This window comes from Bubalus bubalis, chromosome 16 (genome assembly GCF_019923935.1).
Source record: "Bubalus bubalis isolate 160015118507 breed Murrah chromosome 16, NDDB_SH_1, whole genome shotgun sequence".
Classification (NCBI taxonomy): domain Eukaryota; kingdom Metazoa; phylum Chordata; class Mammalia; order Artiodactyla; family Bovidae; genus Bubalus; species Bubalus bubalis.
In genome coordinates this window covers 29,244,261-29,248,791 of record NC_059172.1, presented here as the reverse complement: position 1 = coordinate 29,248,791, position 4,531 = coordinate 29,244,261, and the positions used below count along the sequence as shown (strand labels likewise).

Sequence of the window (4,531 nt, the reverse complement as noted above, 5' to 3'; positions counted from 1 at the left end):
GCACCTTGCTGACCCCTCCTCCAGTACACACATGGGGAAAATGAGGTCCAAAAGGGGCAAGAGACCCCCTCCCACCCTGCAACTCCTATTTGCATAGCCAGGGAGCCCAAGGCTGGGCTGGAGCTGGGGACAAGCCTCGTGCTTTTTCCCAGCCTCCTCTGGTCTCCACAGGTCCCCAGAGGCCACTCCAGAGACTATGTTTCCCGTCTCCCGTGGCCACATCTCACCTGGTCTTTGTTTGCTCTATCCTCTGTGGCTCTGTCTGGGATAATTCTCTCTGAGTGGGGTCAGCCCTCTGGGAGTAGGCAGCTAACGAGCTTCAGATGTCCAGGACAAACTGCCTCACGGAAGGCAGATGCTGAGATGCTCATGCTGATTGTGGACACCGGCCACACGTGGTGGCTCAGAGAGGTCCCCTCCTCTTCCCTTTACAGAGTGCTTAATTCTCCACTTGGAAGCAGCAGGTGCCAGGTTCACCCCCGAAACCCTGACTGGGGTGTCTATTTCAAGGAGGTCTGGAAAAGGGCAGGGAGGCTGGAGGACAAAGGCATTTTGATCATTTGGGAATTTATTTCATTTCAAAGTTTTTCTGATCTTTACACTGAGGTAGCAGGATGGATGGGAAGGGAGGCCGGCGAGCTGCTTGTTGATGGCCAGCTGTGTGCATGCTCCGGGCTGGGCACAGATGTCATCTTCTCCAACCCTCACAGGCTGCCTGCAAGATTAGGACTGTCACCATCCACTTTACAGCGAGGAAAACTGATCTAAAGACCAGAGAGAAGTGAGGCGGTGTGTCCAGGGTCACACAGCCTCTGAATGGCCAAAACTAGAGTTTCAACTCATTTCTGTCAGAGTCTAGATTCTTCCCTACAGCAAGCTGAGATGTTTCCAGAAGACCAGGATGGTGTATTATGGTCTCAAAGCTACATGAATGGTGAGGGCTTGTGGGCTGCCCTGGTGTTCCAGGCACCAAGGCTGCCTTTGCAGCTGACTCACTCTTCCATTGTCACAGGGCAACAGATTTCATATTCACAGAATGCGGGGGTCATCATCACAAATTCAGGTGAGGTAATCCTAATTGCTGTAATTACATCCTCAGACGTGCCTGGAACACATTCTGGGCACCAGACCCTCTGCCAGGGGTGTTCCACTGGTTAACTGGTAAGAGCTTGGATTCTAGCTGTGTGACCCTAGGCAAGTTAATCTGCCTCTCGGTGCCTTCATTTCCTCATCTGTGAAATGAAGATAGTATTAGTTCCTATCACATGGTATTGTGAAGTGAAATTAGTTAATATCTGTAGAGGGCTTAGAAGAAGTCCTGGCACAGAACACCTACCCAGCACAAGTGTTAACTGATACTGAGCTCAACCTTGGGAGACGGGTGTTGAGATTTTCCCTGAAGCACAGGGGTGGAGATTGAGGTAATGCACTGCAGTGGTTCTCAAAGTCAGTGTGCATCAGAATCACCTGGAGAGTTCATTAAAGTGTGGAGGGCTGGGTCTGCCCCCAGAGTCTCTGGTTCAGTAAGTCTGATTGGGGCCTGAGAATGTGTGTTTCTAGCATGTTCTCAGGTGAAGCTGATGCTGCTGGTCCGGTGAGTCTACTCTGAGAAGCAGCACTCTAGCAGACCTGAGTTGTCCCAGGCCAGCTAGGACTCTCGATAGCAGAGGCTCAGTAAGTAATTGTCACCTTGTTTATTTAACTTCAATGCAGAGTAGTGTGAAATGCCAGACTGGATGAGTACAAGCTGGAATCAACATTTCTGGGAGAAATATTAACAACCTCAGATATGCAGATGATACCACTCTAATGGCAGAAAGTGAAGAGGAACTAAAGAGTCTCTTGATGAAGGTTAAAGAGGAGAGTGAAAAAGATGGCTTAGAACTCAACATTAAAAAAATAACTAAGATCATGGCATCCAGTTCCATCATTTCATGGTGAACAGATGGGGAAAAGTGGAAGCAGTAACAGATTTTCTCTTCTTGGGCTCCAAAATCACTACTGATGGTGATTGCAGTCATGAAATTAGAAGACGCTTGCTTCTTGGAAGGAAAGTTATGACAAACCTAGATAGCAGAGATATTAAAATGCAGAGATATCAGTTTGCTGACAAAGGTCCATATAGCCAAAGCTATGGTCTTTCCAGTAGTCACGTATGGATATGAGAGTTGGACCATAAGGAAGGCTGAGCTCTGAAGAATTGGTGCTTTTGAATTGCGGTGCTGGAGAAGACACTTGGACAGCAAGGAGGTCAAACTAGTCGATCCTAAAGGAAATCAACCCTGAATATTCATTGGAAGGACTGATGCTGAAGCTGAAACACCAATACTTTTGGCACCTGATGCAAAGAGCCGACTCATTGGAAAAGACCCTGATGCTGGGAAAGTTTGAAGGCAAAAGGAGTAGAGGGTGGCAGAGGATGAGATAGTTGGATAGCATAACTGATTCAATGGACATGATTTTGGGCAAACTCCAGGAGATAGTGAGGGACAGGGAGGCTGGGTGTGCTGCATGGGGTCGCAAACAGTCCGACACAACTTAGTGACTGAACAAAAACAAAAAATAACTTGGCATGTGAGTGAGTGACGATTAAAGGGAATGGAAGGGGTGTTGGACCAGGAGCCCCAGGATTCTGGTCCTGAATTTGCTCCCACCTCTCTATGGGACTTGACCATGTTCCCCTGCAGCCTCGGTTTCCTCCCCTGTAAAACAGGGGTATCTATAATCCTTCCTCACTGATCTCTGCGAGGATGAAAGAAGGCCTGGAACAACTCCAACACCCAGGCAAGAGTGGCAAGCATGGTCTCCGAAGGTGACGGGCTCTGGGAACTGCTCACTGTGACCCTTACTGCTGTCTGTCTTTGCTCCCAACATCGAGGGCTTCAGCCCATCTCTTTTACTTTTTTCTCAAACCTGAGTTGGAAAGATTGGGGCCACACTGTCCCCCAAGTCCCATGGCCCCAAGGCAGAGGGCAGCGTGCTTGCTGTGGCCACAGGTTGCATAAAAGGGCCTGTGTTCCGGCCGCTCACCTCCCACTGCGCCCAGGGGTTTTCTATTTCAGTTGCTGTAAAAATATCACCTTTGATCTCAGCTTGTGGCTCTTAAAAAAAGAAGAAACCACCAACAGGCTGGGTTTTCATTCTCCCCAGCCCCGCCTCTGTCTCACCTCCGCCTCCGCGCTCTCCTCCCCTCCCCTCCAGCCCCTCCCTGCTCCTCTTCTCCTCTCTGGAGCCCCAGCACCCTCGCTGAAGAGAGCACCTTAGGAATCAGCTTATAGCCCTGGGTGTCTCCTCCAGGTCCCCCACGGCCCATGTGCTGAAGGAGCAAGACAAATGAGGGTGAAGGATGCAGCCCTCTCCCTTCTTCCCTCTCTCCTTGCCTCTTCCCTTCTGTTCTGAGGGCCAAGAATCGCTGAGACTCCCTGCTTCTCCAGCTGCTGTTGTTAAGTGCATGGCATCAATCACATCCCGCATCTGTGAAGTCTTGAGTCTTCCCCAGAGTAGACTCAGAGTCACTAGTGGGGCCTAAATATTTCCATCACACCGTCAACTCAGAGAACCCAGTCAGCAGCCCAGATCTGTCTGGGGGAGGGGCCTTCAGCCTTGACGAATCTAATCCCACCGCCTGGCTCTGCAGGTACAAAGGTTAACACCCCCCACCCCCACCACCTCCCTCCTCACCCACCTCCCTCCTCACCCGCCACTTGCCCCTGGCCCAAACACACATATACCCCTCCCTCTTTCCTCTTTGAAGACTCTGGGGAGATGATCCACAGGTCACCTGCCACTGGCTGTACCTCCATTCTCTGACCTTCCTAAGAAATTCCTGGACCTACTCGCTCCATGCTGAGGCCTCTTGAGCCAAGAGCTCTTTTGGTTGGAAAATCAGCTCCAAACATATGGGGCCCCTCCTGCCTTGCCAACTCTCTGGCTAGTGAGGTCGTCTCCAAGGACCCCAGCTCCAGCAGAGGGCCAGAGAATGCCCCTCAGAAGTTTCATAGCTGGGAGGCATGAGTGCTCATTGAGAGGACAAACGAGCTGCTGACTCACACCAGGCTTGGAGCTGTTGTCAGTTTTCTTTGGTTTCAGCTTTGAGAGAAAGAGACAAAATCCCACTTAACACTTCTGCACTTGGCGCTGTGCTGACATGGCCACTGCTCTTCCTCAGGGGGGAGACACAGGTGGGTGCAGGGGTCAGGCAATCACGGAGTGAGTGCAGGAGTTGGGGTGCTGGGGGAGGCCCAGACCCAGCTTGGGTCTCCCTGGAGGAGCTGGAGCAGAAAAGCCAGGCTGGGAAGTTACAGGAAGCTGTGGGCATCTTTGATAGAAAGGAAACCTTCAGATGCAGCCATGGCCTGGGGTATTCAATACTAAGACGGAATGAGGAAGGCCTGTTGAGAGGCAAGGAGGAAGAAGGCAGGCCTCACAGGGCTAAGAGGGGCTGGCAAAGAGCTCTGCTGTTATTCACAAATCAGTGGGGAGCCTTTGCAAGATCTGAAATGAGTGTGGACTGTACATGAAGAAAGCCTTT

General features: G+C 51.0%; 1 long non-coding RNA gene across 1 annotated transcript in view; it reads right to left on the bottom strand.

Moving 5' to 3' along the window:
* Window positions 1–582: 582 nt before the first annotated feature.
* The window catches only part of LOC112579629, a 6,611-nt gene continuing 2,662 nt past the window's right edge, over window positions 583–4,531 (bottom strand). Inside the window, exon 4 of the long non-coding RNA XR_006640088.1 lies at window positions 583–715. This is a non-coding gene — a long non-coding RNA (uncharacterized LOC112579629). The remainder of the gene's footprint in view (window positions 716–4,531) is intronic.